Source organism: Dryobates pubescens, chromosome 11 (assembly GCF_014839835.1).
Source record: "Dryobates pubescens isolate bDryPub1 chromosome 11, bDryPub1.pri, whole genome shotgun sequence".
Taxonomy (NCBI): domain Eukaryota; kingdom Metazoa; phylum Chordata; class Aves; order Piciformes; family Picidae; genus Dryobates; species Dryobates pubescens.
In genome coordinates this window covers 22,113,619-22,125,649 of record NC_071622.1, presented here as the reverse complement: position 1 = coordinate 22,125,649, position 12,031 = coordinate 22,113,619, and positions in this window count along the sequence as shown.

Genomic DNA, 12,031 nt, shown 5'->3' with positions numbered 1-12,031 from the left:
TCCTCCGCAAGGCTGTAGCTGCCTCTACTACCGGAAGCGGGGAAGTGGCCTCTGCGCATGCTCTGTGCCACGGCCGCCGCCTTAGGTTGGGGAGAGCTGCTGAAACCTCTGCTTGGTGTTTGTGGTTCTCTTTCAACTCTTTAGCTAATAGAAGTCGTGTTCTGAGCTGTGACTAACGCCTGCTCACGTATAGGAGCTCCCTCGGCCTTGCCAGCCCCTGGAGAGCTTCTTTGAAACTCGATTTTTACAGAGCCCTGGCACTAGTGGTGGCAGACCTCACCGTTGCTTTGAGCGTACGCTCTCGGTGAGACTGCCCTGAGGTGCAATGCCAGCCCTAGCCTGACGTCCATCCGTTGGACAGGTTTGGCTGGTATTAAAAAACACTCCTGCTTGTCAGGCTCCTGAGAATGTAGTAACAGCCATGGTTTTTCAGCCGGTTACCAAAAATAAGCTCAAACTACCGCGTTTCGTTAAAGTTGCCATGAGGGCACAGTAAGGGACATGGTGAGCTGTGGGTGGCCTCTGTCCTGGTGGCTGCAGGGTAGGGATTTGGGGAGGAACCACCTTTGGTGGGGAGGAGGGAGAATGTGAAAGGCATGTCAACATGCCTTGCTATAGCATTGCCTTTGGTGCACACATCCCTCAGAGCTAATGAATCATCAGATTTTTATTTCAATCTATTGAAACACTTGATATGATTGCTTTATTTCCACTAACTCATCTTTGTCATCATCTTTGTTCAGTTGCTTGATGCCTTCCATTAGTGAAGATTCAGAATTTGCCCTGAACCATGGAAGCTATTTTGTGCTCTGTGTATTTGCCATCAGTAGTGACTTTTTCAGACAGGCGCTTATTTCCATGTATTGATGTTGGAATTTCAATGGCATTTACTGTTTGCAAGCATCACTGGTTTCCTCAATAAAAAAAAACAAAACAAAACAAAACAAACAAACAAAACCACAAAAAAAAAAAAAAACACCACCCACCACCTCTAAATAGATTGCCTTTTCTTTTTTGTGCCTAAAGCTAATAAACTCACTACCTTTTGAACATTTCAGCCACCAGCTCCTGTTGTGCCTGGATGTGTTTCCTGTCTGAGACACTTGGGAACCTACTGAGAAGTGCAGTGGGCATCTGTGTCCCTTGATGCCTGCTTGTAAGCTGCACAATTTATCTTCTTCCTCCAGAAAACTAATGAATTTAAGACTAGAGCCAAGATTTAAGCTTTTCCCTTGTCTTTTCAAATGCTTCCACTTAGGTCTCTGATCATTCTCAAGTGTGTTCAAGATGTGTCAGTGATTCCAAAGGATAGGCAGCTGTCTTGCAGAGCATGCTGATTTATACACTGATGAGTCAATTTCACACTCATTGGCTTGGATAGCTCCTCACTACCTTTCAGCCCCCACGTGGAGATGTTCAGATAGCATGTGATGGGAGGTCTCAACCTTTCAACTTTATTCTGTGATTCTGTTAAGCTAAGTTCTCTGCATATATTATAAATATTCATACTTTGGTATCATGCATTTTGGTCAACAGCTTTTCCTATAGAAATTATGTCATCAGCTGTATTCTCCTGGTGCATCTTTGAGCCAGGCATAAGTCCTGATGTTTGTACCAAATGGAAAGTTAGGTCAAATGCTAACAAATGGTAACTGAGAATGAGCATCTTCTCTATGAATGAAACTTGAAAGTTTCATGATCACATAAAAATTCCTAAATCTCGTGAAATTTGTGTCACAGGTAAACTTAATTTTGTCATTCTCTGGAAAACTTGACTTAGTAGTTTTAATAACATTCTTTATGTTTACTGTGTATTTGCTACATAATAATTTTAAAAAATCATAATTTTCTGTCATGTAGCATTGGAATGATGTAAACACAGGTTTTCACCTATGGACTGTACAAACAGGCATCTGCTACTTGTGATGAGCAATTGAAGAAGTGTAGCAAATTTTCCTTACATGAAAGATCACCTGTAGGGGATGACACCTTTAAAATACCAGGTATCACCAATACTTTAAGCATGCTTATCCAATCCATATTATTATTTTTCATGAGCTATATGTAGTTGGTTCTGCAATCTACAGGAAGGTTTAGCTGGCTCTTGATGAAAAAGCATAGCTGCAAACTCATCTGTCTTGTGTCACATGCTGTCTGCTGCAGTGTGTGAGCAATATTTGGATCAAGTACAGTCATGCTGCAGGAGTTACTCTGTGATTGTAGGTGTTCAGGTTATATTGCTGTCTTTCCATTCCAAGGCAGAGACAGTATAGAGTTAGGGCAAACTCAGTCTCACAAGCTCATTGGAATATTCCAAACCAGTGGCCATTATTCCTTCTGATTTATCTGTTGTGTAATACAGTGCGTAGTTCACTTGTTTTAGGTCTGTCTCTCGTTTGGCTTCTGGATTGCCTCAGTCTGTTTGAGTAGTAGATCTATTTCTTCTTTCGCTTTTGGCTTTTATTTCCTTACAGTCTCAGTCTTTCATGGACTTTAGTATTCATCAGACATACCTGAGTGTGCCAGTGCTTCAGGCATTATTCTTGGAGGTGGTATCACTTCTCTTCCCCCCCCCCTCCCCAGTAAGATAGTACCAAAAGCTTTGTCTTAATTTTCTTTCATCTTTATTCCCTTAGGCAGCTCTCAATACAGACTTTGTGTTTGCTTCCATGCCTGTAGAGGATTATTTTTTTGTCTAGAAATAAAGCTCTAAACTGTCTACTATCTTTTCATGCAAATCACAATGTTTTTTCATGCTCTGAGTCTCCTTAGCTTGACCTTTGCCACAGTGTTTCTTGTACCTCATGCTGAGTAATTAGAAGAACACCAAATTTGTATCCCAAAATGATTTGTAATAAAACCAACCGTTTAAAAAGCTGCTGTAACTGCAGTTGAAATTCACATTGGTGCATATCTTGGTGCCCTTCCAGATTCTTTCCTCCTCTAGCAGGTTGCTCAGGCCCTAATCCTCTAATCTATCCCCTCTAGAAATTGCCCTCTAGGAGCCATCTGTCATCTTGTTCCTGTTCCGAATGCAGCAAACAAACCTATCCTTCCTCTGAGGAGGGGTAGCAATCCCAAGTGCAACACCATAAGCTCCTAAAACAGGGATTTGTGCCTGCTAAAGTTTCCATGACACTTTTTGACCACTTTTTTGGTTACATATATATTACCTATATGTGTCATCTCTTTTATATCTTTTCTTTCATGTTCTTAATCCTTGTTCTATATTTCTTATCCTGTTTTTAATCAGCTTTGTACTGCCTGATAATTTTCTTCTGCAGAACATAAGGAAGTATCTCTTTGGCTGTATTTATCATGCTTACACAAAATCAAAAACAAAACAACAAAAGCACAAAACAACAAAAAATTAATTCTTGCAATGAAGTTAACAAGATGGATTCTTAAGGAATCATCAATAATAGCTCAACTGTACCATCTCAATACAATAGACAAACAGGCCTGCTACAGTTTGATATCTGAGCTGATAAAATGGCTCTCTTCAAATAATGAACCTGAATGAAACAACAATAATCAAATTAATGATTTACCTTCTTTGTTTGAGTATTTTTCCATTTCTGATAGTGGAAGACTGGCTTGGCTACAGAGTGTTTGTATTTTGTAAGGGTTTGCAATAGCAAGGTAATACCAATTAAAAATCAGCAAAAAGAGCATATGCTAAAAGTATGAAAAAAGGAAAATATCTCAAACAACCCAATATTTTTTACTGTTGTTAACAAAGTGAGATTTTAAACCTATTTTTTTACAGTGTCTTTTGTGGTCAAAATAAAGGACAGGCAAAAACCTTGAAACCCACAATGAAATTCAGTTGACATTTATTTGTGATGAATTAACCATCTACCTTGTCACAAGTTCTGTTCTGTCATTAATGATGCAAATATCACCAGACATGGAATTTCCATACTGTTGAATTGTGCAATAATCCAGCATTTCATCTGCAGAAGACGTGCGGTTATAGACCATTCCAACAGCTTATTCTATTGGTAAAATAAGTAAAACGTGAGAAAACAAAGTATGAAAAACCAGTAGCAGATTGTTTACATGTGTTTTTAGGTATAATGTTAGTCATGAAATATGAATGTACATCACATCTGATCTCAGTGCATCAGTATCTTTCTCAGTAGAAAACAATGCTGGAAATGTCTGTCAAAACATTCTCATTTATTAAAATAATAAAATATGTGAAAACCACAGCAGCTAAAAAAAAAAGAACAAAGAAAAGAAAAGAGAGAAAAGAAAAGAAAAGAGAAAGAAAAAGAAAAAGAAGAAAAAGAAAAAAGAAGAGAAAAGAAGAGAAAAGAAGAGAAAAGAAGAGAAAAGTAAAAAGAAAAGAAAAGAGAGAAAAGAGAAAAAGAAAGAAAAGAAAAATGCCTTCAGCTTTTAAAGCTACTCTCTCCATTTTATTTCTCTATTAATATTTCAAAAGGGTTCATTCTCAAATAGGAAATTTGTGAGCATTTTAAATAGGAGCACAATAAGAATCTTAATGAAAGTTCCCTAAATAAAGCTAAGTTTATAACCATAGTTTTAATTTCATGGAATGGATATTACACATTGTGTCTTAGAATCATTAAGAATTCATCATTTTTATTCTACTACTACTACTTCTGACATGTCCATGATATATCTGTCATGTGTCCCAAACACACCAAGTATCTGAATGTCTTATGCATGTACTCTCTGTAGAGACTGAGTTGAAGTAGTCTCAGCTCTGCTACTTGAATTAACCACTTAAATTATTTATCTCAAGTAAAGGACCATGTTGCTGATGGACATATTTTAGCTCCCAAACCATTACTTAAAGCTATTGTGTGTATACTTAAGACTTCTTCTGCAGCCTGAAGAAATATTCAATTTAATATTATGAAAATTGTACTAGAAATAAGATCTACAGTGAGCACTGAGTCAACTCTAAAAAAACTTCACTCATACACCAAGTAAAATAACATTGCTTAGCATTAAATATTTAAACAGTGACTAAAACTTTATCTAGTTCTGTAGATCACTGTGTGATGAATCCTGAAATTTTGTTAGAACTCATTAGTGGAAGACTGCACTCAAGAAGCAAAATTTAAGACAAATCCAAAACCAAGCCACTAAGAAATTTAAAGAACTATTGTGAATGGAAGAAATAATTTAATTTTTAAATGAAGTAAATATGGACAATTACTTCTGATTTTCCAGGAGTTATGGGGGAAGAGAAGATCAAAACAGCCCAAACAATTTTTTGCACAAAAGCTCACTTACATTTTTTAGGGTAGCTGCTATGCTGTGAACAAAAGTGGCAGTGGATGAGTAAACCACAATTTCCCTAACTACTCAAACTGTGTAAAGGATGATGGGTTGGACACGATGATCTTGAAGGTCTCTTCCAACCTGGTCTGGTCTATTCTATTCTATTCTATTCGCTTCTCTCTAGCTTCATTAAGCTGCTATGGCTCCAGTAGAAAATATTCATGCTGCACTAAACATGGAGTATCCTTCAACATACCATGAATACTAACTCCATGCTCTTTGAAGTTAAACATACCTATTTCTTTGGCATATTCACTGGAAACTGCTCCCAAGTAGAAATGGTGGAATGACTTCATAAATTGAAATCATAACACTTGGGAGCCAGATTTTGCTATGGTTTATAAAACTGCAGTCTTGAAATTTTCTTCTGTGTGGGCCACTAAAAGGCCTTTTTTCCATTACAGTGCTGGCACTCAGTGCAAAGTGGAATGTTTTTTTAAAAAATTAAATGGGCTATTACTAAGCAGAAGGTCTGAATGAAACAAACAACAAAAAAACCCACACCACGTTCAGCAGGAAAGTAAACTGGTGACTAGGCAGTCCCCCAGATTCTTTCTTTCTTAAAAGCCACACTGTGTGGCCTAAGTTGATAAGGATATTGTGCAAACCAAGAGGAGAAGTGCCCACACAAGAATCCATTCAGTTATGGAATCTCTGAAAGTTTTTCCATATTGTTCTGCAATTCTGTCATGAATTTAAAAAGAATCCAGATACTTTCTTCTTACTTGTCTTTATCTTTGTGCTAAGGGGTGCATCCTGACAAGATTTTTCTAGCTGACGGAGACCATAAACAAAAAATCACCTAGTGATAACAGGAACTGTCAGTACAAGAATATGTGCCTTGTTGTTTTTATGTACCTGTCCTGTTCTATGACCTAAACTAACTGCTTTAGCTGCTAAATATATATTACATGAAAATGTAAAAGGTATATTTACTGCAGTTAATGACCTTTTACATTTTAAGATAGACATTCATATTCACATGTTCATTCAAGGTGATTGATCTTTATATGGAGAAAAGGCACCAACCAGTTAGTCAGTTTCAACTCATCATGCAATTGCAAAAGTATTATCTCAGTGAAAAATCGCCTTCCTGCACTTTTAATTCTGACATTTATCAAAGATTTTCTTAAACAAAAATTCTCTGGTTATAACATTATGTAAATCCTGGGAGCACTTTAGCTGCATGTTCATATTAAATATGTGTCTCAAAAACATAATATATATATTTACCAGGTACAGAAATGTACACTGAATTTGGGGTCTGCACGAATTCTGCACTGAAGTTTCATGAACAGTACCTTAAAAAGAACAACGACATCAGAGTCATGATATGAGGTCAAGTGTACAGAAGTTTACATGTTACTTAACATTGGGGTAAAGAGGATAATCATTTGACTTTGTTATATATGAAAATAATTAATGCCTTACATCCATACACCACCTTCTACTGAATGATCTCAAAGCATCCAGTGTAATTTCGTGTCATCTGGAAACTAGGAATCTTTAAAATTTTGGGTGTTGCTACTATATACTAATTTTTCCCTCTTTCATCTGATTCAGTTTTCCTGCCTATTTCCTCAAGATAAGGAAAGTAACAGCCATTTTTTTGATTGCTATAAATTATGATGTTGTAAGAAGTGTATTTAAAACACATTATTTTCCATGGATAGATTTTTATAGTAAGATGCTAAAGGAGTATTTAAAAATAAGGAAACTGAACGCATTTTGCCTGCCTTACACCCTCATCTAGGAACCAGACCAGTGTAAACCATCTTTTTCAATTTCCTTCAGTAATTCTATATCTAGTTATGATGATCTAAAATTGCCATATTGGTTTCAAATCCTTTTGTGGAATAAATTCATCCATTTGGCTATTTATCTGCTCAGAATTCTAGAAACCAAATATATTTTCTCTCTCAGAAGAAGATAATCATATGTTCATAGGTGAAAATTTTGTTTTGGAGAGGGAGTATGTCTGTGTATTTATTAGTACTATTGAATGGTAAAATCCATCTTTTGCTAGAAATTGCTCATAACGCTCTTGCCATAAAAGAGCGCAGCTAGGAAAGCTGTGCAGTCTACCTATAAAAGTCATGATTCATTTTTCCCTAGCCCAGAGGCTGAGGGAATAAAAAGTTTCAGCAGAAAGACAGGAAAATGAAGTAGAATCTTTAACTGTCAATCAATTTATATAGAACAATAAAATGTCAGCTACATACCTGTCCAAAACTGATGCGGAGGTGATTTAGCTTTATAATGTAGAGAAAGTAGTCATTTAAGAGTTCTTTGAATATTCAAATCTTTTCCAAATAGTACCAACTCAGCTGTAAGTCAGCATGAAAAGGAACAGCAAAGACTGCCTGAATCTGATTAATTTGTTATACAGAATATAACCAATATGGAAATAATTTTTTAAAAATACTTTTTTTCTGTTATTGCTAATAAATTAATTTGTTTTATCACACACAAAGTATTAAAACACATTGTAAGTCAATAACATCTTCGCTTCTCACTGTCCCACTGCAATCTGAGATCTGTGAAAGACATTTTTAAGACTGCAAACTTAATACATCCATACTTTCAATTTTTTTAATAAATCAGGACAAGGAACATACTAGTGATTCCAGTTTTATAAGATAACTTGAATAAAAGGAAAAGGTAATGACAGGGCTTGCTTCATGAACTCACTAAGATCCTGAATATACAAGGAAAGACATTTATTAATAAATATGAAAACCACAGCCACAGAGTTTGTCACTTGCACAGCTGTGTCACTTTATAGTAACCTGCCTCTTGAGACAATGTATTCACAAAGGAGCAGAGCTTTGTAAGGAGTTCTCCTGAAAACAGCTATTCTTAACGAGCTTCTTCTGAACCCTCCTGGCACAATGACTCCACCATCCTGCCAGGGTGTATTTGCTTTCCAGAACACAATTGCCCCTTCCCTGAAGAGATATTAGTAAAATCAGGCCAAGGGTCATCCAGCTGAACAGCTATTTAGTTTTGTTGGATAGCATGGCTGGAAAGAAAGTGTCTTGCTGATGATTATTAGTAATTTCAAATGGTAAAAACTATTTGGTATGAGGATTTATCCAATATCAGGATAAACAATTTTATTCCATTTAGCCAAATATTTTCAACCCATGCTTTGCTGAAGCCAAGTTTGAGTTCAACCATCATGTGACAGTTTCATCAACTGTTCCATTTTCTTTGCTAATAAGCCATCTGGCAGGGTGTCATCTTCTACTGAAAACAGGTGTTTGATCCAGTTCTCATTTGTTCTACTGTCAAGAAAGCATTCACTGAAGTTGGTGACTAAATTCAGGCAATGTTCTCATACGTCAGCAGAAAGTCAGGATGAATTTCAAATTACATTAAAACATTTCCATGGTTAAAACATTTGCCAATTTGTCTCACGTCTCTCAGCTCAACTCATTGTATCCTAAGATGCAATTTATTTATTTTTGCCTTGTTCTGTATTCTATTCTATATTCTATTCTGTATTCTATTTTTAGCTATTTATTATGTAATGTGCATATTTTAATCCCTATATATTGCATTCTCTCCATTGCAATGCAGGAATAAAAAGTTAAGCAGGTAAGTTCAAGAACCTAAGATCATTGAAAAACTACTTACCTTAATCAAAATCTTCTCCGCAAAACCTTTGTTCCTTGCAATAGACTTGGAGTTTTGAGCTAATACCTGCTTAAGTTACAGCCTTCCTGGGTGTAGAAAAGAGGGTTTGGGCAGTCATTTCTCACTTTATTATGAAATACAAAAAAGAGACAGAGCTTTAGCTCTAAAGAAACTTAAGTTAACAACAAAATCTCAAAACAGTGGCTGACCAACATTATGACAGCTATTGCTTTGTGGTGAATACTGAACACACACTGAATATGGGAATAAGTGACCCTTCACTTTTTACTAGAACACTACAGTTGTTGCCATGATCACTCTCAACAAGAGCAACATGACATTATCCCAATGTGAATCCTAACTATTAAAAAAATAGCCATGTCACAAACCAAAATTCATTTTCTTAACATTTATTTCATATTTTGGCATACATGCACAACCTGTCCAAAATTAATAGTACTTTTGTTTGAATACAAGGGTTGTGTGTGTGGGGGGGAATCTTGTGTTTCTAAGTCTCATATGGACTTTTTCCTACATGATAAAAAAGACCAGCTGGGAATTCTTCTTGACCCTAGGTTAAAAAAAAAAGTATCAAATTAACTTTCACTTTTTCCCTAGGACTTGACATTGCAATTTACCACTGTAAAGATCCAAACAGCAAAAAATGTTGAAGGTTTCTCACTGTGAGCAGTGAGCAGACCCTTCTAAACCCTTCATACAGAAATGTTGACATTACTTTCCAATTCATTGAGCTTTCTATTACCAAAAAAAAAATAAAAAAATTAAATAATCAAGAGGTCTATAATTTCAAGAGCTATACTTTGTATCACGGTGATTCTCAAGTAGGGAAGATTTTCACTGTATGACTGAGTAACAGGTTTCAGGAATAATATCATAAGGCACTCAGCTTTTATACCACTAAGTAAAACAATAAATGGTAAGTAGCAGAGACTCACACTTTGTAACAATCTTATGCTCCATAGCACAGTTCCCAAGACAAAGTCTAATATGGTTGAATTCTTTTCTATTTCCCCTAACAATATCCACAAGTTATTACTTATCTTAAGCCTGTTTTATTAACTGAATTGTGCTGTGTTTCTTTGTGGGCAGCTACCTGAAGTTCCTTAGTTCATAAAGAGTAAAAGAGATGAACAGAAATTGCTTTATTGTCAGTACCTATTTGGCAACAATTCATGGATTGGAAGCTTAAAATCCGTGGTTGGAACCTTAGGATAAAAAGACAGGGAAATTAAAGCTTGATTGGAAAATAAAAGCACAGCATTTCTAAGTCATTTAAAATTCAGTATTGAATGATTTGGAGTGTTTATTAATTGGTTACTGAGGAAAATAAAGTAATCCTCAAAAAAAAAGTAATTTCTATAGTGGAGGGTGGGGAGAGGAGGTGGGGCCAGACAGATTTCCATTTAAGTGACATAAAATAAAAAACAAAGTCTCAGGAAGCTGTAATGGACTAAAAGTCTTTGTATGCCCCTACTCTGTGTTCTGACCAGCTGTCTTAGGGACAAAGAAAATCTCTACAGGATCTCCTGCCTCCCATCTTGCAGAAGGTTAAGCACTTCCTGAGGTGGCAACCTTGAATTTAGTAAGTTACATGATGGCTGTATAATATCCTCATACTATCTAATTCTTCTGAGCCAGATCAAGGATAAGGACTTAAATAGAAAAATATGCATGATAACTGGGAATTATTTAAGAAATGTTAACAAAATACCCAAGACATTAATAGCATACAACTGCAAAATATTTTGTTTAAGAAACCTGAATGAATCAAAATTATTGAACATATATTTGATGACTAATTGACTGGTCTCAAAAGTGTCATGTAAATGTGAAATATTAAGTGACTTTCTGGTTTAGTCCCATGGGAACTCTTTTGGCCATGTGCTGTACAACAGTTTTATTGATTGCCAAAAGGAAAAAAAAAATAGAAGCAAATCCTGGTACCACCGGCAGATAACAAAGACTAGGGAAGTTGTAACTCACAAAGGGGACAGCCCATTCATACTGACCATGATGATCTCTTGGTAAATTGACTGCAAGCAAATATATGAAGTCATGTATCAAATAGTGAGCAGGTGCTGATCCTAGAATGGAGGAATCTGTGTGAGAAAACAGAGTGGAAAGCAGAGCTGCTGGGAGTCTTCTAGATAACCAGCTAAAGATGAACCCCATTGCAACACTAAGGCCTGTGCATTTCATCAGGGTGGAAACAGAATGAGGCTTGACAGGTTGTTATAAGCAGGCTGGATCACATCAGTACCTGACACTGGTGTGACCATTTCTGGAACAGTTTGTCCTGTTTCATGTCTTCCCTGAAGATGCTACTGATAAACTGGAAAGAGTTCAGGGAAGGGTGACAAGAATGATTACACTGTAATTGGAAAATAAAAGCCATCGCTCTCTAATTTACCAAAACAAAGGTTAAAGGGTGTCATAATCACAGCATGTTTTTTTCTCAGCAGATTGAAATATACATCCACAAACTTCTAAGTGGCACAATCTTCCTTCTTCCCTCCCAGATTTTAAGAATCTTGGTGTCCTCAAAAATTATATAAAATAGCAGTTCTGGAAATCAGTGATTAGATTTTTCTAAGTAGATTTTTTACTACCTTTCAATTCGTGATTTAATTCACTGAAGCAACCAGTTTAGATATCAGTAGAAAAGAGAAGAGGGGGGAAAAAAAACCAAACCAACAACATTTAGCAAAGTGGAAAAGAAAAGGGAGAGAGAAGAGTAAATTTAAAAGGTAAAAAAAGACATGTTAGCAACACTGTAGGAAAGAGTTCAGAAAAAGGTTTCTCGTCAAAACGAAAAGACAGTCTTAGCAATCTTGGATTAATTTACACCACACTAGGCACAATATGGGGCCTGAAATAAGTTCTGCATTTACATTAAAATGCATATTATTTCTGGATCAGGGGCATATAATTCAGCATATATTATTAACAAGGCTACACTGATTGTTTTACTTAGATAATCTACAAATTGAAACCATCAACATGTCTTGCACCAGCCTGTATAAGCACATCAATCCAAGGGCATTTGGTATGATTT